The sequence below is a fragment of the Pan troglodytes genome, chromosome 14 (assembly GCF_028858775.2).
Source record: "Pan troglodytes isolate AG18354 chromosome 14, NHGRI_mPanTro3-v2.0_pri, whole genome shotgun sequence".
In the NCBI taxonomy this organism is placed as follows: domain Eukaryota; kingdom Metazoa; phylum Chordata; class Mammalia; order Primates; family Hominidae; genus Pan; species Pan troglodytes.
In genome coordinates this window covers 78,539,352-78,566,977 of record NC_072412.2, presented here as the reverse complement: position 1 = coordinate 78,566,977, position 27,626 = coordinate 78,539,352, and the positions used below count along the sequence as shown (strand labels likewise).

Here is a 27,626-nt window from a genome sequence, read left to right as displayed (position 1 = left end):
TCCAGAAGTTTGGGAGGCTGAGGTGGGCGGATTATTTGAGGTCAGGAGTTTGAGGCCAGCCTGGCCAAAATGCTGAAAGCCCCTCTCTACTAAGAATAGAAAAAATTAGCTGGTGTGGTGGCGCATGCCTGTAATCCCAGCTACTCAGGAGGCTGAGGCAGGACAATCACTTGAACCTGGGAAGCGGAGGTTTGCAGTGGGCAGAGACCATGTCACTACACTCCAGCCAGGGCTAGAGCTACCATCTGATCCAGCAATCACTGATCCAGTATAAAGCCAGAGAGAGACTCTGTCTAAAAAAAATGTACAATTAAATTCTTACTGACTATAGTCACCATGTTGTGCTTCCAAATAAATCTTATTCAACCTCCCTATTATTTTTGTACCCATTACCCATGCCCCATTCTCCCAACTACCCTTCCCAGTCTCTGGTTACCATCATTCTACTTTCTATCTCTATGAGTTCAGCTGTTTTAATTTTTAGCTCCCACAAACAAGTGAGAACATGCAAAGTTTGTCTTATTGTGCCTGGCTTATTTTACTTAATATAATGACCTCCAGTTCCATTCATGTTGTTGCAAATGACAGAATTTCATTCTTTTTTATGGCTGAAGAATACTCCATTATGTATATGTACCACATTTTCTTTATCCGGTATCTATTGATGGACACTTGGGTTGCTCCCAAGTCTTGGCTACTGTAAACAGTGCTGCAATAAGTATGGAAGTGCAGATATTTCTTTAATATACTGATTTCCTTTCTTTTGGGATATACACAAAAACTAAAAATAGAGCTACCATATGATCCAGCAATCATTGATCAACCATAAAGCTACCATATGATCCAGCATAAATCTACTTTTAGTTTTTTGAGGAACCTCCAAACTGTTCTCCATAGTGGTTGTACTAAGTTACATTCCCACCAACAGTGTAGGAGGGTTCTCTTTACTCCACATCCTCATCAGCATTTGTTATTGCTTGTCTTTTGGATAAATGCCCTTTTAACTGGGGTGAGACGATGTCTCATTGTAGTTTTGATTTGCATTTCTCTGATGATCAGTGATATTGAGCACCTTTTCATAACCCTGTTTACCATACGTATGCCTTCTTCTGAGAAATGTCTATTCAGATCTTTTGCCCATTTAAAAATTGGATTATTAGATTTTTTTCCTACTGAGTTGTTTGAGCTCCTTATATATTCTTGTTATTAATTCCTTGTCAGATGGATTGTTCGCAAATCTTTTCTCCCATTTTGTGGGTTGTCTCTTCACTTTGTTGACTGTTTCCTTTGCTATGCAGGAGGTTTTTTACTTGATGATATCCCATTTGTCCATTTTTGCTTTGGCTGCTTGTGCTTGTGCGGTATCACTCAAGAAATCTTTGCTCAGAACAATGTCCTAGAGCGTTTCTCCAATGTTTTAGTAGTTTTATAGTTTGAGGTCTTAGATTTAAGTCTTTAACCCATGTTGATTTTACCCTTGTATATGGCAAGAGATAGGGGTCTAATTTTATTCTTCTGCATATGGACATGCAGTTTCCTAGTATAATCTATAGAAGAGACTGTCCTTTCCCCAATGTATGTTCTTGGCAGCTTTCTCAAAAATAAGTTTGCTGGAGATGTATGGATTTGTTTCTGATTTCTCTATTTTTTTTTTCCATTGGTCTGTGTGTCTGTTTTTACGCTGGTACCATGCTGTTTTGGTTACTATAGCACTGTAGTATATTTTGAAGTCAGGCAATGTGATTCCTCAGTTTTGCTCTTTTTGCGTAGGATAGCTTTGGCTATTCTGGGTCTATTGTGGTTCCATATACATTTTAGGATTTTTTTCCTACTCCTGTGAAGAATGTCATTGGTATACTGAGAGGGATTGCATTGAATCTGTAGACTGCTCTGGGTAAGTATGGACATTTTAACAGCATTGATTCTTCCAATCCATGAACATGGAATATATCTTTCCATCTTTTGTATGTTCTCCTCAATTTCTTGCATCAGTGTTTTATAGTTTTCATTGTAGAGATCTTTTACTTTTTTTTTTTTTTTTCAAGATGGAGTCTTGCTCTGTCACTGACGCTGGAGTGAAATGGCATTAGCTCGGCTCACTGCAACCTCCACCTCATGGGTTCAAGTGACTCTCCTGCCTCAGCCTCCCGAGTAGCTAGGATTACAGGTGCACACCACCACGCCTGGCTAATTTTTGTATTTTTAGTAGAAACGGGGTTTCACCATGTTGGCCAGGCTGGTCTCAAACTCCTGACCTCGTGATCCACCCGCCTTGGCCTCCCAAAGTGCTGGGATTACAGGCATGAGCCACTGCACCCGGCCACTTCTTTGTTTAATTCCTAGGTATTTAATTTTATTTGTAGCTATTGTAAATGGGAATACTTTCTTAATTTATTTTTCGGATTGTTCATTGTTGGCATATAGAAGTGCTACTGATTTTGGTACACTGATTTTGTATCCTGCAACTTTACTGAATTTGCCCATCAATTCTAATAGTTTTTTGGTGGAGTCTTTAGGTTTTCCAAATAGAAGATCCTATCATTGTGCTCATTTCAGCAGCACATATATTCAAATTGGAATGATACAGAGAAAATTAGCATGGTTCCTGCACACGGATGACATGCAAAATCATGAAGCATTTTGTTTTTAAAAAAAAAATCCTATCATCTAATAACAAGGATAATTTGACTACTCCCTTAACAATTTGACTGCCCTTTATTTCTTTTCCTTGTCTAGTTGCTTTAGCTGGGAATTCTAGTACAATGTTGAATAACAGTGGTGATGAAAGTGGGCAAGCAGTTATTCTCTTTTTAGAGATAAAGATTCTGAGACTCAGAGAAGTTAACAACTTGCCCAAGTAAGTAGCAAAGCTGAAATCTGCATTCAAGTCTGCCTCAAATTTCTGGGCTAAGTAACAAATCTGCACATATATCCCCTGAACCTAAAAGTTGAATACATACATATATAATAAGGGATCTAGAACAAAAAAGGTCTCAAATAATCTTGAAGCTTCCTGAGATTGAAGTATTTTTCAATGTAATGTGACTTTAAGTATTTATTTATTTTTATAGTTTCAAATTTTATTTTAGATTCAGAGGGTTAAATATTCACAAATAACTATATTAAGCAAGGGTTCTGAAGCCAGACTGCATCAGTTCAAACTCCACACCACTCTTTACTACCTGTGTCTCAGCTTTCATAATTATAAAATGAGCATAACAGTGATAATCTCATTAGGTAATTAGGATAATTAAATGAGTTAATATTGGTAAAATGCTTAAAACTGTATTGGTACAGTAAGCACTATGTGTTAAATTAAACATTCAAGTTTGCCAAAGCACTTTGTTTTAAAGCTTGTCATAAGAAAAATAACAGGTGACTTTGTATGTTTCCTGGCTACAGAGTTCCAATTTTTAGTCTGGCCAAGATGTCTTGTCATGTTCCATGTTTTTCTATAAACCATGAGATGTTCTAATACTTTAAAATATTGGAATTTTGGAAGTACAGAATTTGATTTTTCTTCCATTCAGTGGAATGTAACATCTTATCCTTACCAAGAAACAGAGTTACCCGTTCAAAGTCATAATTTTCCTACCCTGCTAAAGAGATGCATGGGAAAGATATGCATGCTGATATCTTGAAAGCATTGATCAATGGTGACCCATCTATTCAGGCTTGTGAATGATCTCCAAGAAACAGACAGACAATTATCACTGCTGCTTAACTGATGCTGCTGAAAGCTGGCATGCAGACATGTTTTGTAAAGGACCAAAGAGTAAGTATTTTAGGCTTTGTGGGCCAAAAAGTTTCTGTTGCAACAACTCAAATGTGCGGTTGTAGCATAAAAGCAGCCATAGACAATATGTAAACAAACGAGTTTGTGTTCCAATAAAACTTTATATAAACTAACATCTACATTTCATATAATTTTCATGTGTCATTAAATATTTATTTTTATTTTTATTTCCCCCTCATAATTAAAAAAAACCACACAAACCAATCTTAGCTTGCAGGCTGTCCAAAAACAGATGGTAGGCTGGATTTGGCCTATCAGCCATAGTTTGTCGACCTCTGACTTGAATTAAGAGAAGCTGTGGAAAATTAGGGATGCCATACTGACCAAGTCCATGACCTAGCTCTTATTGCTGCTTGGAATTCTTTTATTCCCAAGGTATTACATTATTGTATTCTCTATAGTTGTCATTCTAAAAACTGCCTTCTTTTATTAAGACTCTCAGGTCATTTGGAGCCCTCTCCATTGTCATTTGATGACTTCCTTTTACTAACGTCAAGATCTATCCAACAAGGGTTTATTTCAATTCCCTCCTCTCTACCTTAAAATTGCTTATATTCTAATTTTCTTTCTTTCCCTACACTCCTAACTCAGAACATTCCTTCTCTGGTTGGGAGGATTGTAGATCTCCTTGACTTCCTGATACAAAAAAACACTTTAACCTCCTGAAATCTCACATTTAGCTTAGATTTGCAAACTTTCCTTTTTGAAGTTCTTCCTCCCAGAAAATATATAATTCCTAACATTTATGTGCCCAACAAAATAATGCCAATTAAAACCAAAAAAGAAAAAGAATGAAAAATAGAAACAAAGAATGAGGGAAAAAATAGAAAACAGTAATAAATATGGTAGCTGCAAATCTACCTACAGTATATCAATAATCACATTGTATGTAAATGCTCTAAATTCACCAATTAATAGATTAAAAACACACCCAACTATATACTGCCTACAAGAAATGCACTTTAAATATAAAGATACATACAGATTAAAAGTAGATAGAGAAAAATATACCATTATAACACTACTCAAAAGAAACTGGGAGTAGCTTGCATTAATTTCAGACAGAACAGACTTTGGAGCAAGAAAAGTTATCAAGGATAAAGAGGGGCACTACATGATAAAGGGGTCCATTTTCCAAGGAGATATAATAATCCTTAACATTTATATGTCCAAGAACAGATGTCAAAATACATGATAGAACTGCAAGAAGAAATATATGAATCTACTACTATAGTTGAAGACTTCAACATGCTAGTATTAGAAATGGACATATCCAGTAGGCAGAAAATCATTAAAGACATAGTAGAATTCAACACCACCAATCAACAGGTTATAATCACAATTTATCAACAATAGCAGAATACATATTCTTTTAAAGCTCACACGAAATACAGATATGCAGAAGATAGACTGCATCCCAGGCTATAAACACACATGAACAAAGTTAAAAGAATAAAAATCATATGCTCTCTACTCTCAAACCATAATGTAATTAAACTAGAAATCAACAATAAAAAGATAACTGGAAGATTCTAAAATATGTGGATATTAAACAATACACTTCTAAATGACACATACATCAAAGAAGAAAATGCAAGAGAAATTAGAAAATATTTTAAACTAAATAAAAATACAACTTGTGGAACGCAGAAGTGCTTGGAAAATTCACAGCATTAAATACGTATATTAGAAAAGAAGAAAGATCTAAAATCAATCATCTAAACTTCTATCTTAGGAAACTAGAAAAAAAAGAATAAATTAAATCCAAAGTAAGCACTAAGAAAATAATTACCGCAAAAATCAAGATAAAAACCAATGAAATCTAAAGTGGTTCTTTGAAAAAAAAAATCAATAAAACCAGTAAAACTTTAGCTACACTAAGAAAAAGAGACGACCTAAATTACTAATAGCAGAAATGAAGGCCAGTCATGGTGACTCACACCTGTAATCCCAGCACTTTGGGAGGCCGAGGTGGGCGGATCACCTGAGGTTGGGAGTTCAAGACCAGCCTGACCAACATGGAGAAACCCCATCTCTACTAAAAATACAAAATTAACCAGGCGTGGTGGTGCATGCCTGTAATCCCAGCTACTCGGGAGGCTGAGGCAGGAGAATTGCTTGAACCAGAGAGGCGGAGGTTGAGGTGAGCTGAGATTGTGCCACTGTACTCCAGCCTGCACAACAAGAGCAAAACTCTGTCTCAAAAAAAAAAAGAAAAGAAAAGAAAAAAAAAAGAAATGAAACGGTGGTCATTATTACAGATCCCATGGACACTAAACAAAAGAATACTATGAACAACTCTGTGCTCTCAAACTTCATAAATTAGACAAAATGGACCAATTCCTTGAAAGACACAATCTGCTAAAACTGACACAAGAAGAAACAGAGAATCTCAAGAAGCCTACATGTGTTTTAAAATATTTAATCAATAATTTAAACCTTCCAAAGCAGAAGGACAGGCCCAGATGGGTTCACTGGTAAATTCTACCAATTACTTAAGGAAGAAAGTATACCAGTTCTCTACAGTATCCACCAGAGGCTAGAAGCAGAAGGAATACTTTCTAATTTATTATATGAGGCCAGCGTCACTCAAATACCAAAACCAGACAACGACATTACAAGAAAAGAAACCAAGAGACCAACATCTCTCATTAATATAGATGCAAAAACCCTCAACAAATTATTAACAAATCGAAACCATTCATGCATAAAAAGAACTATACACCACAACCAAGTGGGATTTATCCCAGTTATGCAAGGCTGGTTCAAAATTTGAAAATCAATTAATGTGATCCATCACATCAACAAGCTGAGGAAGAAAAAAACCACATGATCCTGTCAATAGATGTAGAGAAAGCATTTCACAAAATCTAACATCTACTGATGATACAAACTCTTAGTAAACTAGGAATAGTGGGAAGTTCCTCAACTTGATAAAAAATAACACAAAAATCCTACAAGTAACATCTTAATGGTAAGAAACCTGAAGTTGTCCTACTAAGATCAGGAACTTTTCAACATCATATTCGAAGTTGATGCTAATTGCAATAAGAAAAGAAAAGAAAAAGTATATAGATTGGGAAGGAAGAAATAAAACTGTGTATGCAGATGATATGACTGTTTATGTAGAAAATCTGAAAGAATTGGCTGAAAACTACTGGAACTAGTAAGTGATTATAGCAATGTTGCAGGATACAAGGGCAATATACAAAGGCCAATCACTTTCCTGTATATCTGCATGGAACAAGTGGAATTTCCAGTTAAAAACACAGTAACATTTATATTAACACCCCTTAAAATGAAATATTTAGGTATAAGTCTAAAATAATATGTACAAGATCTATATGAGGAAAACTAAAAACTCTGATGAAACAATCAAAGAATAATGTAAAAATACTCTACATATATGGGTAAGAAGACTCAATATTGTGAAGATGTCAGTTCTTGCAAGATTGATTTATAGATTCAATGTAATCCCAATCAAAATCCCAACAATCTATTTTGTGGATATAGACAAATGGATTCTAAAGTTAATATAGAAAGGCAAAAGACCCAGAATAGCCAATATTATATGGAGAGAGAAGAATAAAACTAGCAGACTGACACTATCCAACTTTGAGACTTACTATAAAGTTACAGGAACAGGACAGTGTGGTATTGGCAAAAGAAGGGACAAATAGATCAATGGAACAGAATAGAGAGCCCTGAAATAGACCCGCACAGTCAACTGATGTTTGACAAAAAGACAAAGGGAATACTGGTGGAAAGATAGTCTTTTCAACATATGTTGCTAGAGCAATAGGACATTCACATGCAAAAAAAAAAAAAAAAAAAAAAAAAAGAATCTGAACACAGACTTACACCTTTGCAAAAATTAACTCAAAATAAATCATATACCTAAATGTAAAATGCAAAATTATAAAACTCCTAAGGATAACACATAAGACAATCTAGATAACCTTGGTCTGGGCCATGACTTTTTAGACAAAACAACAAACACATAATCCATGAAAAAAAGAATAAACTGGACTTCATTAAAGTTAAAAGTTTCTGCACTGTGAAAGACACCATCAAGAGAAGGAAAATAAAAACCCCAGACTGGGAGAAGATACTTGCAAAATACCTATCTCAGGAAGGGTTGTTATCCAAAATATACAAAGAACTTTTAAAACTCAACAAGATAACAAACAACCCTATTAAAAAATGGGCTAAAGACCTTAATAGCCACATCACCAAAGAAGATACAGTGATGGCCAATAAACACGTGAAAAGATGCTCTGCATCATATGTCATCAGGAAAATGTAAGTTAAAACAACAATGAGATACCACTATACATGTATTAGAACGGCCCAAATCCAGAACACTGGCAATGCCAAATGCTGGCAAAGATATGGAGTAACAGGAATTCTCATTCACTACTGGTGGAGATGCATACCGATATAGCCACTTTGGAAAACAGTTTGGTGGTTTCTTCTTTTTTTTTTTTTCCCCACACTACATTGACACATTTCGTGGTTTCTTACAAAACTAAGCACTCTTACCATAAGATCTAACAATCACACTCTTTGCATATTTGCCCAAAGGAATTAAACACTTATCTACCCAAACAACTGCACAAGGATGTTTATAGCAGATTTATTCATAACTGCCATAACCTGGAAGCAAACAAGATGTCCTTCAGTAGGTGAACAGATGAACTGTGATACACCTCAGCAATAGAATATTATTCAGCACTGAAAGATATGAGCTATGAAGTCATGAAAAGACAGGGAGAAACCTTAAATGCACACTACTAAGTAAAAAAAGACAGTATGAAAAGACTACAAACTGTATGATTATGACATTTTGAAAAAGATAAAACCATGGAGACAGTAAAATAATATAGTAATGAAACTATTCTGAATGATACTACATTGATAGATATATACATTACAGATTTGTCCAAACATACAGAATGTACAACCCTAAGAGTGAACTTGGACCAGAAATGAAAGTATTAAAAAGTAGCTGGACCAAGAGTGAACCCTAATGAAAACTATAGAGTTTGGGTGATAATGATTTGTCAGTGTAGATTCATCAATTGTAACAAATGTAGCACTCTGGTGGGGATGTTCATAATGGGGTAGGCTATACATGTGTAGGGGTAGGGGTTATATGAGCAATCTGTACCTCCTTTCAATTTTGCAGTGAACCCAAAACTGCTCTAAAAAATAAACAGCCACTTAAGCCATTTAAAAAACCAGTTTTATTGGAGCATAATTTACATACAAAATTGACTAATTTTAAGTGTGCAAGTTCATAAGTTTCAACAACTGTTTTGGCCATGCAACTGTGACTACGATCATAACATCATTCCCATCACCCCCAAAAACTCTCTGTGCTGCTGTTTTTCAGTCAGTTCTCTCATTCCACCCCTGGCTCTTGGCAACTGTTGATTGGATTTGTGTCATTAGTTTTGCCTTTTCTATTATGTCACATAAATGGAATCAAACACTATGTAGTCTTTTGTGTTTGTCTTCTTTCAACATAGAACTTTTATAATAAAAATATTTTCCACGTATAAGTAGTTTCCTCCTTTTTTATTGCTATGTAGTATTCCATGGCATGTATAAACTCAAATTTAGTTTGATGCGCTAGTTGTTTTAGCTTGGGGACATTAGAAATATAGCAGCTATAAACATTTACACAGAAGTCTTTATATGTATATAGGTTTTTCATTTCTCTTGAGTAAATAACTAGAAATAGGAATGCTGGGTCTTATACTAAGTTTATGTTTAACCTTCTTAAAAACTGTCAAACTGTTTGACACAGTCACACAAAGTGACTGTGATTCTGCATTCACATAAGCACTGTGTGGACATTTGAGTTAACTGACAACCTTACCAACACTTGGTAATATCCGTGTTTTAAAATCTAGCCATTCTAGTGGTTGTAGTGGTAATGAATTTTGGTATAATTTCCATTTTCCTGATGATTAATAATGTTTAGCATCTTTTCTTGTGCTTATTGGTCATCTGTATTTCTACTTTCATGAAGTGGCTCTTCAAATCCTTTGGCCATTTTAAAAAATGTTAAATTGAGTAGCTTGTCTTCTTAAGTTGCAAGAGTTCTGGATGTAAGCCCTTTATTAGATATGTGGTTTTCAAATATTTTCCTCAGGACTATGGCTTGTCTTTCTCCTTTATTAACAGAAGAGCAATTTTTTTTTTTTTATTTTGAGTAAAGTCCAATCTAACGAGTTTTTCTTTTTGTCCCCCAACTACCAGCCAAGTTGGAATATCAAGTTTTTCTTAGGCCAGGTGTGGTGGCTCATGGCTGTAATCCCAGCACTTTGGGAGGCTAAGGCGGGTGGAGTGCCTGAGGTCAGACCAGCCTGACCAACATGGTGAAACCTCGCCTCTACTAAAAATACAAAATTAGCCAGGCGTGGCGATGCATGCCTGAAATCCCAGCTACTTGGGAGGCTGAGGCAGGAGAATCACTTGAACTGGGGAGGTGGAGGTTGCAGTGAGCAAAGATCGTGCCCACTGCAGCACTCCAGCCTGGGCAACAAGAGCAAAACTCCAGCTCAAAAAAAAAAAGAAAACAAGTTTTTCTTAATGGTTCACGTTCTTTATGTCCTATTTATGCAACCTTTGATAACTCAAGGTTTCTAAGGTTTTCCCTTTTTTTCTAGTTTTTGATCTTACATTTAGATGTATGAATTACAAATTAATTTTTGTATGTATGAAGTAGGGGTGGAGGTGCACTTTTTTGTATATGGTATCTAAATGGTTTAGCAAGATTTGTTGAAAAGATTATCATTTCCTCACTGAACTATCTAGGCACCTTCATCTCCATTTTTCAAAATTGTTTTGGATGTTCTGGTCCTTTCGATTTCCATGTAAATTTTAGGTTAGCTGATTAGACTACAAAAAAAGTCTGCTAAGTTTTTGATCAGAATTGCACTGACTCTGTAAGTTGGTTTGGGAAAATTTGACACTACAGCAAAATTAAGTGTTCAAATCTATGAACATGATATCTTACTCCACTTATTTAGGTTTTTGTTTTTCCTCAGCAATATTTACTAGTTTTCAGTGTACAGGTCCTGTACTTGCTTCATATTTTGTTAATTTTATCCCTAAGTATTTGATATTTTTCTGCTGTTGTAAAGGTTTATTTTAGAAAATTTCCAAGTTTTAAATGTATAGATAGCGCTAACATACAGAAATACAATTAAATTTTTTCATAGTAACTTGTATCCTGTAATCTTGCTAAAGTTACTTAAAGTTTTTGTAATTTATTTGTAAATTCTAGCCATGGCATTTTCAGAAAACCTCCTTGAGCCTTAATTTCCTCATACAAAGCAATTATGAGAAATAAAAACTGAGAATAAAATTAATTAAACAAAACTCCTAAAACATTTAGCACAATATTACTCCACAGCAATTATTAAATCTCTTCCCCAATTTCAGGGCACTTACTACAGGTTTCAGCATTCTTGATATATCCCAAATCTTTATGTATAGGCTTGTTCTTTCTCCCAGGTTCGAGATCCTTATTCTTATATGTCAACTCTATTTCTATACCTAAATGGTGCTTTAGCATTTCAAGTACAATTCCTAAATCAAAATTAGAGCCTTCATTAACACATGAATCACTTCTGTTTTCTCAAAGTCCTATTTCTGATAATGAAATCACTATCATCTCAAACTACCCAGAAAATTCTGCAGGAATCATTGATAACTCTCCAAGATACTTTCAATTATTGTCAGTTACTGAATCCTGTAATAATCACAATAGCTAATATTTAACACATTATGTAACAAACACTATCTCTAACACTCATTTAATCCTCACAATTCTATAAGTTACTATTATTATATTTTATACATGAGGAAACTGAGACATAGAGGTTAAGTAACTTCCCTGAAGTCATGCACCCAGGAACAACAGAGCCAGTATCATAACCTCCTAGGCTATTTACCCTCCAGAAACTGTACTCTTAAACGTAACTTATATTGCCTCTATTGTAAGAGGATCCATCTGTTAGTGGTGATACAGGGACTGGGTGCTATTAAATGATATTAGGGTGAATTCAAAAAATGTCTAAATGCTTTATTAAAATAAGCATTCCCTTACCATGAGGCTTCTGAAAAAGGGGCTAGTAGCTAACAGGAAATAAAATTATGACTATGTTATTAGCTGGGCTTGTAGTAAAAACTCCAACTAAGAGTTCTTGCGTAGAACTCTGATAAGGTTTAAGAGAGGATATTAGCATGTATATATGGCAGAAGACTGACAAGTCGTGCAAGTGAGCTCCAACCTATTTTTCCAGAGCTAGGAAAAGATGATGTGGAAGGGGAAGCTCTAATCATGACTGCAATCTTTTAGAGAAAGATCACTTGAGGCTGGTCGCAGAGGCTCACGTCTGTAATCCCAGCACTTTAGGAGGCCGAGGCAGGTGGATCACAAGGTCAGGAGTTCGAGACCAGCCTGGCCAACATGGGGAAACCCTATCTCTACTAAAAATACAAAAATTAGCCAAGTGAGGTGGTGGGCACCTGTAATCCCAGCTACTCAGGAGGCTGAGGCAGGAGAATTGCTTGAACCCAGGAGGTGGAGGTTGCAGTGAGCCAAGATTGCGCCATTGCACTCCAGCCTGGGCGACAGAGCAAGACTCCATCTCAAAAGAGAGAGAGAGAGAGAAAGAGAGACAGAGAGACAGACAGACAGACACCACTTGACTAGAAACATGGCCCAAACTATATTTTGGAATATGATCTAAATGCATTAAAAAATTTCTTTTCTTTGTGAGGGATGGAGGATGGCAGTAGAGAACAGGTGGAAAAATCTCTACCACCCATCACGTCCAAGTTGTATTTCTAAAACGAATTTTCCCATCTTTATTATCTATGCCACCATCCAATTCAGGCCATAGTTACCAATCATCTGGACTCCTGAATAGGAGTCTATTCAGGGCATCTTGAATTACCATAAATATATATACATATATTACTGCCAAGCTAATTCTCTAAAATGTAAATCTCATCATGTCAGCCCTCACTGCATACTGAAGTAAATAAAAGCTCTTTATTCTGACATTCTACCAAAAAATGAAACTGTCTATCCTTATCTCCTATCTACTTGTACAATCTGAATCAGGTGAATGAATTATCTGTTGTTTTTTTTTTTGAAAATTCTTTTGTTTCTTCTATATTTAGGTTTACAAAATTTTTGGAATAGTCTTCTCTTATATCTGCATGTCAAATTTCACACTTCAAATGCTTGTTTCATGTACCACCTCTTCTAAAAGGCCATTTCCAAAACAGATAGGGACATTCACAGCCTACAACAGACTTCTTAACATATATAAAATTTTGCTTTAAAATATAAATATGTATATATGTATTTCAGCTCTTTCAAAACTGAAATTGTTTTAATTTTTAAAATTCTCTACAGTGTGTCATGCACAAAGGTTCAATAAATATTGACTTGAACAATTTCTAGCCCACCATAGGAAAGTTTAGAGAGATACTTTGGCATTTTATTTCTCTTTCCATAGTCCATACTCCAACAAAGAGAAATCTGAGCACACGTACATATTTTTCTCCAGATTCTCATCTGAAACCATGGGGAGAGATACATTTCTCTTTTGCCTTTTGATGTACTCAGTAAAGTGCTGAGTTCATAATGTCGGCTCTCATTTAAAATAAAAGGAAACAAGGCAAGCAACATTAAACATTTGAAATCGACAGGAAGGGAATGTTAGGTTCATCTATACATTAAAGAATTAAGGAAGGCAGAGAACAGTTCATAGAATGGGCTATGGAGACTCAATTCTCACAGGAAAAAGGCAGTCATGGTAATTAATTTCCATTAGGTTCTATTATAAAATGGTAATGGAAAATGAGTTTAGCTATATGGAATTGTATGTCATGTACAATTATGTGGGAACAAATTTATAACATTTATCAGATGTTATCTGCAATTAAAAATTCATAAAAGTGCTTATACAATTAAATTATAATTTTTACAAACAAAATTAATAAGAAAAAAGATAACTTTTTCATAATTCTACCTAAATAAACTCAAAAGAATTACTATTGCTAGTCTTTTTTATTGAAAACTCATGAAATATTTGAGCCATTTAAGTCAATACTGCTCTAGTGGTCTCTATCATTAAAGATATGTGTGTGTGTGTGTGTGTGTGTGTGTGTGTGTGTGTGTGTGTGTGTGGTTAAGTAGCCACAACCTTTAGCTATGCCTTGGTATACCTTATACTTTATAAACAGTGTCTAAAACTTGTGGAATGAAAACTCATACATAAGAATAAAGAGAGGCGATCAGAGCTAATAACTTTCTTATAAGTGGAATGCTTTATTTTTTATTTTTTTATTTTTTATTTTTTTTATTATGATTATACTTTAAGTTTTAGGGTACATGTGCACAATGTGCAGGTTAGTTACATATGTATACATGTGCCATGCTGGTGTGCTGCACCCATTAACTCGTCATTTAGCATTACGTATATCTCCTAATGCTATCCCTCCCCCCTCCCCCCACCCCACAACAGTCCCCAGAGTGTGATGTTCCCCTTCCTGTGTCCATGTGCTCTCATTGTTCAATTCCCATCTATGAGTGAGAATATGCAGTGCTTGGTTTTTTGTCCTTGCAATAGTTTACTGAGAATGATGATTTCCAATTTCATCCATGTCCCTACAAAGGACATGAACTCATCATTTTTTATGGCTGCATAGTATCCCATGGTGTACACGTGCCACACTTTCTCAATCCAGTCTACCATTGTTGGACATTTGGGTTGGTTCCAAGTCTTTGCTATTGTGAATAATGCCGCAATAAACATACGTGTGCATGTGTCTTTATAGCAGCATGAATTATAGTCCTTTGGGTATATACCCAGTAATGGGATGGCTGGGTCAAATGGTATTTCTAGTTCTAGATCCCTGAGGAATCGCCACACTGACTTCCACAATGGTTGAACTAGTTTACAGTCCCACCAACAGTGTAAAAGTGTTCCTATTTCTCCACATCCTCTCCAGCACCTGTTGTTTCCTGACTTTTTAATGATTGCCATTCTAACTGGTGTGAGATGGTATCTCAAGTGGAATGCTTAATATTTAGTTAGGGTACAGACAATAATGGGGAAGAAGTAGTTTCATCTTTTTTTTTTTTTTTTTTTTACTTTTTGGGAGAGCTGGGGTCTCACTATGTTGCCCAGCCTGGTTTCAAACTCGTAGCCTCTAGTGATCCTCCCACCATGGCCTCCCAAAGTGTAGGGATTACAGGAATGAATCACTGCACCCAGCCATGGAAGAAGTTGTTTCTATAATGAAGAGGTGATATTGGTTATACTGGATACCAAGTTGAAGTATCTGCTGACTTACTTCTTAATCAAATGTATGGCTTAACCAATGGCAAAACATGACACAAAAGAATAGACATGTTTTGTTACACCAACATACAGAACATTCCATTCTTATAAATGACAGGTTATTTATCATACCTTGACTTTCCTGTAAACTACTTATATAAACTATTTTGAAGCTAACATTTCATTGTCATTTACAGGTATGTGAGTACCTTTACAGGTATGTGAGTTCCTTTACAGGTTTGCATATGGATAGCCTATCAGACTAGGATGATCTGGGTGCATTCTTGCCTGAAGGCAAGGAGAAATAGTCTTTTTTTTTTTTTTTTTTTTTTTTTTTTTAAATAAAGAGGGTTTTATTCTGTTGCTCAGGCAGGAGCATAGTGGCACCATCTTAGCTCAGTGCAGCCTTAAAGTCCAAGGCTCAAGGGATCCTTCAACCTCAGCCTCCTGAGGAGCTGAGATTATAGGCACATGCCCACTCTGCGTGGTTAATTTTTTTGTATGTGTGCAGAGATGGGGTCTCACTTTGTTGCCCAGGCTGTTCCTGAACTCCTGGCCTCCAGTAATCCTCCTGCCTCAGCCTCCTAAAGTGTTGGGATTACAGGTGTGAACCACCACACACAGCCCGGAGATGTATTATTTTGTGCATCTGCCATCTTCATGATTTTAGACAAAAAGAATTTTAGAAACCATAGGCATCATTACATGCAGATAATCTATGAATAATCTAGCCAAGAGAAATTCACATTTGGGGTCCAAGTGAATTAAAACATTTGAATTTTAATGAGAGATATGCGACTGTCTAATTAAGCTTTGCTATTTGAAGATGCATAAACTAATTTTCTACTTTTTACAAAAAATACCGACACTTTCCATTTGTAAAATGAAAACACACTACCTTGGAGTTTTAAAAAGCACATCAATTTTAAAACACATGGATCTTCTTTATAATTTACAAAAAGATGCAAGAAAAATCCCAATTGAATGAGTTGCTAACAATTAGAATATACAGTAAGTTGAGGAAAGGGGACTCTTTCTTTAGAGAGCTCATTGTAATAGTGAAGTTTACTCATCTGCATAAAATATTTTTTTACCAGATCTAGTCAGAGACTGCTCTACCTTTATGGTGCTGAAAAGAGAACATAGACACATCTTACTTTAAAAATCAACTAACTAGATGATGGTAATAATAATAGTTAATATTTGAGTACTTTAAATAAAGAATTTCATTTAATTCTATTAATAACTGTATTAGTCCATTTTCATGTGGCTGATAAAGACATACCCGAGACTGGATAATTTACAAAAAAAGAGGTTTAATGGACTTACAGTTCCACATGGCTGAGGAGGCCTCCTTGTGAAGGCAAGGAGGAGCAAGTCACATCTTTTGTGGATGGTGGCAGACAGAGAGAGCTTGTGCAGGGAAGCTCCCATTTTTAAAACCACCAGATCTTGTTAGACTTATTTACTATCACAAGAACAGCATGGGAAAGATCCGCCCCCGTGATTCAATTATCTTCCACCTGGTCCCTCCCACAACACTTAAGAATTATGGGAGCTACAAGGTGAGATTTGGGTGGGGACACAGACCCAAACCATATCAATAACTGTATGAAGCACAGACTTATATATTGGTTGTTTTTCCTTTCATTTACAGTAATATACTTTCAATGGCTAAAATGAATTCAGCATATCTTCACATCTAGCAATAATTTCTACAGAAGCAGAAACTAAGTGATCATACATCTGGGATATATAATACGAAGATACACATTATGCATAAACATTTATTAAAATCAGGAATGACTTGAATGAAAAAAATAAGGAACGAAAATAAAACATGAAATAGTCATTATAAGAGCATCCCAAATCTAAAGGATCTCAAACACAGTAGAGCAAAATTTAATTGCTAGCAATTAAATGGCCTAAATGAAGCTAACATAGCTTGTGTCTAAATGCTAGGTTTTTATACTGTATCTGTTAAAAATGTATAACTACTGTTTCTTTAATCTTAATGTCACTGTCATGATGTTCTTAAAGAATGTTATTAAAAGTCACACAGGAAGACTTTTAAGTCATAATAAATGTATGTCATAGATCAAATGGCAGATTCTAGAATCTCTAAGGTATGATTTTGTTCAACAGCTAACAGTTTGCCAAATGGCACATTAGTAGGTTGAAAAGATAGTCCATAGAAATATCATAGAATTTCAGTAACTCCTAAAATTAGAAAATTCTAGTTAAATCATTTCAAAATAAAATGTTACCTTTATTGAAGAACTCAAGTAAATATAATTCACATGAATTAAAAGGTATATGTGGTAGGTTGAATGGTGCCCCCAACCCTGCCAAAAAAGAGAAGTCCATGTCCTAACTCCCAAAAGCTGTGACTATTACCTTATTTGGAAAAAGAGTCTTTGTAGATGTGATTAAGTTAAGCATCTTGAGATGAGAGACCCGTCCTGAATTATCTGAGTGTGCCGTACATGCAATCAGATATATCCATATAAGAGGCACACAAAGGAGAAAGCCACATGAAGACAGAGGCAGAGACTAGAGTGATACGGTTACAAGCCAAGGAAGTCAAGGAATGCCTGGAGGCCCCCAGAAGCTGGAAGAAGCAAGCAAAGGATTACCCCTAGAGCCTTAGGAGACTACAGTAAAGCCATGTCAACATCTTAGTTTCAGAGTTCTGGCCTCTAGAATGGAGAATAAATTTCTGTTGTTTTGCCACCAAGTTTTGGCAATTTATCATTGCAACCCTATGAAATTAATACAGTATAGTTTTAAATTGTGTTGTTTTTGATGTGTATATTTGAGAACAAAAATATACCTACTGATGTTCAACTTCACACATATTATGCTTCATATACTGTTTACTAAGTATAACATACTGGTGTGGCAGAAAGAACAACTGGGATGGGAACAAAGAGAACAGATGTGTAATTATGGCTCCGTTTCTAGTAACAGTGTAACTGAGGACAAGCCATATTACCTCTTTAGACTTGTTTCCTCATTTGCAAAATGAATGCAATGCTTGCAATCATCTTGAAGCATTTTTCAAACTAAATTTTTATGAACTTTTAAAGTGTTAAAAATAATAAGACACAGTGTAAAAATTATAGTAACAAAAATCAAGCATATTTAAAAGATAACAGTAGATAGATTGGCCACTGAAATTTGCCAGAAGATTCACAGGATTGCATAAATTTATACAAGGTAATTATTAAATACTTATTCAGAGCTGGCAACTATGTAAAATTCTCTATATAAATTGCTTGTTTTTACAAACATGAAGTTTTAGTCATACGGCCAGAACTGTACCAGGCTTCATGTTTTCTAATAGAAACACGGCCTGAATGGCTTACAGAAAACATACTACTGCCTATTATGCAGGCATTAAAATAGCTAATACGTATAGAACAGTTAAACAGTGCTAGGCATAGTAAAAGTTTAATAAATATTAACTTTATTATTATCTAGGATACATCATATATTCTCTTCTCTAAAGTATCTTCTATCCATAAAAGGACCTCACATCTACAACTTTTTAAGATAATGTTAACAGGGTTTATGTAGTAACAAAATTTAAAAATGGTAACCATTTTTTTGCTCCTCCAAAACATACATTTCCAATCAATCCTGTTTCCTTTTACTGAAAGAACTTTTCATGATGACTACAACACTGAAGTATAATTTAGAAGCAGTCTCTAAAACTGGAAGTAATGTTCATCTAAATTTGCCTGCCAAGTTTAAAAATGTATTAGAAGTTAAACTGAAACATGTTGAAAATGACTCATTGTGGACCAGAATATACACTGTAGGAAATAAGAGCTCATTTACAAGTGGGAGAAATACACTCACACTTCATCTGTGGTAATTCTCTGGACTTTCCTTCCAGTAAACATCATATTTTAAAATAATCGTGGAAAATAATCTTACCCTTAACTTTAGTTTTTATGAGTTGATTTAGTTAGCTGGCATCCCAATTTTTCATACATCTTTTTTTGGATGTGGGTATATTTACCAAATGTAAATCTATAAAAATTTCCCCCTATGGCAACAGAGCAGCAGCCTATAAAGAAAGCTGTATGAACACACACACATGCACGCACATGCGCACACACACAACTCACTCTTACTTTCTCTGGTTTTCAGTTCACAAGCATAATGACCAACTATGACGCTAGATTTCTAAGAAACATCCTAAAAAATGTGCACACATGTTTCCTTCATCCACATCATTTCCTTTTGATGCTATTGATGAATAATCGGAAGAACATGTACTTGAGTTCTTTTTCTAGTAACACTTACATATTTGTATTGATTCAGTCTACTCTCTCAACGTGTAACCCCGAATTACACATTTGGGAGGCAGCTGGCTAGACTTAGAAAAGACCATGGAACACCCCATCCTCCTCACTCTCAAACAAGGTCTGTAAGATGAATGAACCTGATTTTTAAGCTAATTTATGAGTCACACACTTAAATATATATCCGTAATTGTAACTTTAATGTGGCCTTAAGCAGGATTTAGTTAATAAGTGCTTATGAATTAACAACATGATTCCAACTTGTTTATATTTTCTGAGTTTAGTTTCCTTGCTTCATCAAATGTGTTTTGAAGCAGGAACCATAATAAGCAATTAACTGAATTATCTGTTCAGCATGCTTTTTATTTAGAACTTTATCTAGACAGTATACATACCCCAAAACCATGTTTTTAAAATGTGATCATTGCCTCTGGCAACAGATGAGCTGCCTAGGCTGGGCATGGAACCCAGAATGGGAAAATAAGCACTTTCCCTCTTGGAAATCTCACACGTAAAGATTTTTGAGTATATCTTTATTGTGTACATGGTGTCATTACAGAGGGATTCTCAAGGTTCTGAATTATTTTAAGACAATCCGTAATAAATTGTTGCAGAATAGTTTTAATTCTGTATTATTTTGTCTTTTTTCCATCTTTAAAAATCCTCAGTCCCTTTTTTTTTTTTTTTTTTTTTTTTTGAGACGGAGTCTCACTCTGTCGCCCAGGCTGGAGTGCATTGGCAAGATCTCTGCTCATTGCAAGCTCCGCTTCCTGGGTTCACGCCATTCTCCTGCCTCAGCCTCCTCAGTAGCTGGGACTACAGGTGCCCACCACCACGCCTGGATAATTTTTTTTTTTTTTCCATTTTTAGTAGAGATGGGGTTTCACCGTGTTAGCCAGGATGGTCTCGATCTCCTGACCTCGTGATCCGCCCACCTTGGCCTCCCAAAGTGCTGGGATTACAGGCGTGAGCCACCGCGCCCCGGCCCTGAGTCACTTATTAATGTGGAAAAAATTTTATTTTTTAATCCAAACTGTATTTCTTTTCCTATATACATGGTGTGTTTGTCACATTTACAATTGCTATTAGAAAAGATGTGTGTAGCCTTCTTCCATCTTAATTTATGGTCTCTGTTTTTTTACTTCTTTGGTGTTTGCTTTGCTGTCTGTCCTTTGTTATATAGCCTGTGATTGATCTTTTTCCCTCCTCTGGTAGTATGCAAAATATATAGTCTGTTCCATTTATAGTTTTAAGTTATATATTAAAACATGTATTTCTTCATAAAACTATTGATTCTTTCATGAAATCTGAGAACATTATATATATGTACAAACACTATTTCTCTTACCATCAATTCCCTAATTTTAGTTGCAAGTTTCTGCTATTTCGCCTCTACTTGTATTATTTTTATGTTATAATTTCTTGTTAACAATTATGATTACAATCTTTTGTAACCAAAATGACAAAGGTCATTAAGATTACATTTTACACTAAATGTTCACTTCCAGTTCTTCTTTACCCTGACATCTCAGTCCACGAGTTCTTTGATTCTTTCCTTCTTTGGTGAAGTTACAATTTCCAGTAGGTTTTTCAGGAAGGCCTTATAGGTAATATGTTTCATGGGACCTCACATGACTGATTCCTTCTCATCTTTCAGACTGCAAACCTCCCTGAATCATACTCGATTTCATATATTTCAAATAACTGCTACTCTCTAAAAATTATTGTGTTATTTGTATATTTTCTGATTTACATCACAGAAATACAAGTTCCATTAAGACAGAGGGCCTTTCATCTTGTCAAACCCTTAATCACAGTGCCTGAAAATGGTGCTTGGTGGTTAATAAATATTGCTAAATAAATAAAGTATTATTATGGAAGAAAACCTTGAGCTCAACCAAATTAATTAATTTATTTATTTGAGATGGGTATCCCACTATGTCGCCTAGGCTGGTCCTCAACTCCTGGACTTTAGCGATTCTCTTGCCTCAGCCTCCCAAGTACCTGGGTCTATAGGCATGCCACTGCATGCAGCTTAGATTTATTTTTTCCTTAGTAAATGACTTACTTATTTTGCGCAGATACTTCTAATTCTATTCCTTTAACATTCATGTTCTGTAACTTCACTTAGATTTACGACATTGCTGTTTCCCATCCTCTTCCCACTACCCAGAATGTGATGAGTTCTTCTAAATTGCAGATTCCTTATTTCAGAAAATGTTTTCTTCTATTGTATCTCTAAATGTTTTTTTTCCGGGTCCATTTTGTTTTCTTTCCTTGGCACACTGAAGGTGAATATATACTGTCTTTCCTCCCTGTCAATTACTTTTTCTCTAACTGTTTTAATCACTTTATTCTTTTTTCTGCTCTAGAAACCTCCAGCCTCAAATTACCAACATGGTTTTCCGGAACTCCCCTGACCCTAAATACTATTTCTCTTCCATTCCTTTTTATTTCTATACTATCATTTTCATATATAGTTTCTCTCATTAGCTTCTACCATCTTATTCTGTTGCCATATTTTTGGCTTCAAAGATTGCTGTTTTTTTTCTGATCACTTGAGGTCAGGAGTTTGAGGCCAGCCTGGCCAACATGGCGAAACCCCATACCTACTAAAAATACAAAAATTAGCCGGGTGTGGTGGCACACACCTGTAGTCCCAGCGACTCAGTAGGCTGAACCATGAGAACTGCTTGACCTCTGGGAGGTGGAGGCTGCAGTGAGCCGAGATCATGCCACTGCACTCTGGCCTAGTAGCAGATTAAAATATAAAGATAAAAGTATACAGAAATATGAAAAAAAGCACTGAAAGGAAATTTAGGACAGCTGATTTCTTTATCAAGCTTTAAACTAGCCCAATATGACATAAAAATCACTTACTCTGCTTATCTGATTTCCCATGCCTTCTTATTTTGGCCTTGTACTAATACAAAATGAGGACAAAAATCCTACCATTACCAGAGAAGTTGGGATTGAAAACATAATTTCAAACAATATTAATTTAAAAATACTTGCAATGAAAATTCTTTTAAAATACATAATATATGTACATAATATATATTCTTATATGTAATAATTATTACATTTTTTGTAGAGATGAGGTTTCACTATGTTGCCCAGGCTGGTCTGAAACTCCTGGGCTCAAGTAATCCTCTCACCTTGGCCTCCCAAAGTGCCTGGATTACAAGTGTGAGCCACTGTACCTTGCATAGAATATATTTTTTTAAATAAAACAAACCATAACTGAAAAAAGTTCACTACTAAAATTAATTTTGAATTGCAACCTTACATTTTAGATCCCAATATAGTATTCTATGTAGTAGCCCACAAATGTAACAGTGTATTCAATTTATTCTACTACAAACACTGAATTTTAAAATTTCCACTTTTTGGAAGAAAGAATCTTAGGAGTACATGCAGGGATTCAAAGCAACAGAATACGACATAATAACTGTTCATGTTCATGAAAACTGGGCATTTGTTACTTATCAAATTGTTGAGCTTGAATTGGGACATACATGAGTCTTTTATTTGCCTGAGAAAAGTCCTTTCCTTTGTAGAAAAGAAAAGTCTTTGAGTAAAAAGCCATTTTCACTCATTTGAAAAATGGCCACCGTTTCCATACATTTCTCTTTATAACACAGGTTGTTTAATCATAAAAATGTGGCATTTGATAAATAAAAACTTCTAACATAAATGAAAAAGATGAGACTAATTATACCTGACTAGAAAATTATGTATAGGCATGCCAGAGGCTTTACTTAAGCATGATTCAGGGAAATCACATTCCACATAAAGATTAAAACATAGGAAGTGACAAAGGAAGCCAGAATCACATATTTGAATATTAAAAATTTAACCTCTGAAGAATAAAATATTTTTCCTTAAGCTTCACTATATACAAAATATATACGATATTCCCAAAATATATGAGTTTAAACACATAGGCAACATAGGCACTCTATACTCAAAATAACTTCAGTAGATTCTCTGTCTCTCTACTGTCACACACACACACACACACACACACACACACACACACACACACACCCCTAAAAAAACACAGGGAAAGCGAACTACAGAAATCTTTTAAATAATATCCTCAAAATTAGCTTGTGTTCACCATTTCTTTTGCATGGTAATTTAATGAGTGCGTCAACTCTATTACACGGTTGTCACATCAGGATGAAAGGGGGCTTTAAATTCATCAAGCTACCCACTTGATGCTTCAACCTTTACAAGCACATTTCTACTGAATTTGGCTTATGCCTGAATACTTCTACTGATAGAGAATGTATCAGATGCTAAGGCATTGTGAAAAGTCCTACTATCTTTACGCTTTCTTGTAGTGATTACCCAGTGGTCCCAATTCTACTACTTTATGTCTTGCCAAGTAAGAAATCCAGCTTTTTCATATGTGAACGCTTAAAATACTTGTAGGTAGTTATAGCCTAGCACTAATAGGGCACTTTTGAATCTTTTTGCAGTTATGGCCATATTCCTCTGAAGACCTTTTAGTTTAAAGCTTGGGTGCCCAGTTATCAGCATAATTCTATAGGTAAGGTAATTACAGATCACATTCTACATATAACTTCTATTACTGTAGGATAATATCTCCATATTGAAACCATGCAGGTCATTTTCACATTTCACATCTAAGCCTATAAACCTATAAACCATAGGTTTTCTGGACCCAACTGCATGATCTTACATTTATTCCTATGAAAATTCATTCAGTTAATTACTTCTGCCTGAAAAGATCTATTAGATCCTTACTTCATTATTCAATTAATTTGTTGTTATTGTTTTATATCAAATTTGTTAAATATGGTTTTAATTTTTCCTGAAATCACTGACAAAAATGCAGAAATATAGTACTGCAGGATATTATAGATGAGTACCATATATCCACTTTTTAATTAATAATTCTCTAACAACATTTGGATAAAGCCCTTCAGTAGTTACTAATCCATTTACCTGGCCTTGAATTGCTCCCATATTTTCCCCATATTGTTTAAAAGGATGTCATGGAAAGTCTTATCAAATCCCTTGTTCCCTATCTAACTCATTTCCATGCTTTACCCCTGCAATATATCTCTTAAAAATTGAAATGTAGTCTTCTTTATTTTTAGAGAACCCATCCTAACTCTTGGTGATACTTGCTTCTTTCAGTAGCAATCTTAAAAACCATTGCAAGCATGGCTGCTTACTGAGCATAATCTCTGCCATACACTTAAAATATATTATATCTAAGGCTCAAAGCAATCCTAAATGGTTAGAATCATCACGTCTGACAATGAAAAAAGCAAAGGTTTATCAAAGTATTTACATCCATTATAGTTAAAAAAAGTCAAGTAATTTGCTTAAAGTTTATGTAAGATTGCATCAAATTATTAGAGTATAATTTATCAAAATATGTTATGTAATGTAACCTACTAATATGTTCCTTAATAGTTGCAAGAATCTACTACCTTCTTCCCTTTTATGAAAACAAGATGGTATTTGTTGACTCCCTTTATTCACTCCCATTGTTCACCAGGAGTATTAAAAACATAATTTCTGAAGTTTCTCAGTAACTATGATTTGAAACTTGTATATAAGTATTCTTAATAATCATTCTTTGTTTAAATTTAATTAAAAACACACAAAAAAGAAAAAAACACATTGTAAGTTTCAATATGTATGAGGTACAAAAGAGGGTACATATTTATGAGGTACAAAATCTCTATCTGTCCACCAACCATGCAACACCTAATATCCTTCTCCAGAAGCAATAAATGTTAATAGATTTTTCCTGGTCCTGATATAAAGAGCCACTTACTTCCTTTTGTACAACTACATTGTTGTATTCTGTAAGTGTATTCATGAATTACAATTCTTTTAACTACTGCTTAAATGTCAACTATGCTACAGTAAATAAGGTGGTATATATAGCATTTTGAACCTAGCAAGTATACCTGCAGGATAACGTACTAGAAATAAAATTCCTTGATCAAGAGCAATGTATGGCTGGGCGTAGTGGCTCACGCCTGTAATCCCAGCACTTTGGGAGGCTGAGGCGGGCAGATTACTTGAGGTCATGAATTCGAGACCAGACTGGGCAACATGGCAAAACCCCATCTTTACTAAAAATACATAAATTAGCCGGGTGTGGTGGCACGTGCCTGTAATCCCAGCTACTCAGGGGGCTGAAGCACGAGAATCACTTGAACCCGGGAGGCAGAGGCTGCAGCGAGCAGAGATTGTGCCACTGCACTCCAGACTGGGCAACAGAGTGAGACTCCATCTCACATAATACATACATACACACACACACACACAAAAAGCAATGTACATTTGTACTTCTGATAGGTATTATTGAATTACTCTTCATATTAGTTGTACCAATTTAAAATCCCACTAACGTTAAGATTGTCTGTTTTTCCATACCCACGCAAACACAATGTATTATCAACTTTTTGGTTTTTAGTGGAAAACAGGCATAGTTTGTTTTTGTTTTTGTTTTTGTTTTGAGACGGAGTTTCACTCTTGTAGCCCAGGCTGGAGTGCAATGGTGCAATCTCGGCTCACTGCAACCTCTGCCTCCCAGGTTCAAGCGATTCTCCTGCCTCCGCCTCCCAAGTAGCTGGGATTACAGGCACGTGCCACTATGCCAGGCTAATATTTTGCATTTTTAGTAGAGACAGGGTTTTGCCATATTGGCCAGGCTGGTTTTGAACTCCTGACCTCAGGTGATCCAACCACCTCGGCCTCCCAAAGTGTTGGGATTACAGGCATGAGCCACCATGCCCAGCTGAAAATAGGTATAATTTTAATATGAATTTAATGTTGACTTATTGATTTGGAGAAGGGAAAATCAGTCACATGACTGTGACAGACGTTGCAAGTATTTTTTCCAAGATTACATTTGCATTTGTTTTTTGACTTTCCTTATGGCAGTAATGCCACACCAACATTTTTCATTTGTAGGGAATCAAGTTTATCAATTTATTACTTCTATAACTCCTAAGTTGCAAAGGCCTTTTGTAATTCAAGATTATAAAAACATTCTCCTATGGCTTCTTAGGTTTTTAATGGTTTTACATTTAAATCTCTGATCCATATGAAATTTATCTTGGTGTAAGTTATGAGGTATGGATCTCAATTTTCTTTTCCCCTTAGCTGGCTACCCTAGTGACCTGTCACAATTCATTGTTCTTATTTAGAAATGCACTTACTTAATTTTTCCATATAAGCCACAGAACTTATTTGTCTGGTTTCAAAAAAATATTTTTGGTATTCTATTTGGCTTACATTAAATGCATAGTTTAACTTAAGGAAACTGACATTTTCATGAAAAATAAAATTAGTTCTCTATGTACACTACCCCAAAATTAAACTTCACATGAAGGCATAATGTAAAAACTATAACTATAAAAATTTATATGGAAGAGTGAATGTACAAGACTGGGCATAATAATTGTGAAAAAGAATTTTTAGTGTTGGTTTGTCAAGTTTCAAAGTCATTTGAAAATTTTGACATGAACTGCACTTAATTTATATATTAATTAAGAAAGAATTAAACTGATGGTACACCTAGAATTCTACTCTTAAAAATGTCATTTATCAACATTACAATCCTAACCAGGGATACTTTTCCCTTCATTTATTGATATTATATCTTAAAAAACAGATAAGTAACTTTAGCTATTTTAAGCATTTTGTTAAAGCCTAAGCTTATTTTGAGTTTTACATTCCCAGATATTATTCTCATTCATTCACTCATTTATTCATAAGTCTCTGGTTCTGTAATGTCCTTTACAGTCCTGAGCATTAGCTGTATTTGCTGCTCAAGGGTTATTTTTAGTGGTGTCTAGAAACACCTTTTTTTCATTGTCTTGATTTTAAAACTATCACAAATATTTAAGGTTGGCTGAAAATTGGGCTCTGAATAAGCAAGGCTTTACTATGACTTCAAAGAATTATTAAAAATAAGCCTCCTCCTATCTGGCAGTTTGAAAATGAGGTCTTCCAGTTTATCTAAAATTTTAGTGAAAAATTCGTTGGAAAGATACCAACTTGTGAAGAACAAAATTCAGTTAGTAAAGTTTCACAACAACACTAAATTGGACAAATTATTCTATGATAATAGTAGTTATCATA

The 27,626-nt window shown here is 35.1% G+C and overlaps 1 protein-coding gene and 1 non-coding gene across 5 annotated transcripts in view; one reads left to right on the top strand and one right to left on the bottom strand.

The window, feature by feature from the left end:
- The window catches only part of PIBF1 (progesterone immunomodulatory binding factor 1), a 298,753-nt gene that overhangs the window by 193,964 nt on the left and 77,163 nt on the right, over positions 1 to 27,626 (bottom strand). The gene's annotated exons all lie outside the window — the stretch shown is intronic.
- Positions 2,544 to 2,650, top strand: LOC112205322 (U6 spliceosomal RNA). The gene has a single exon (XR_002939217.2). It is a non-coding gene; the product is annotated as a U6 spliceosomal RNA (small nuclear RNA).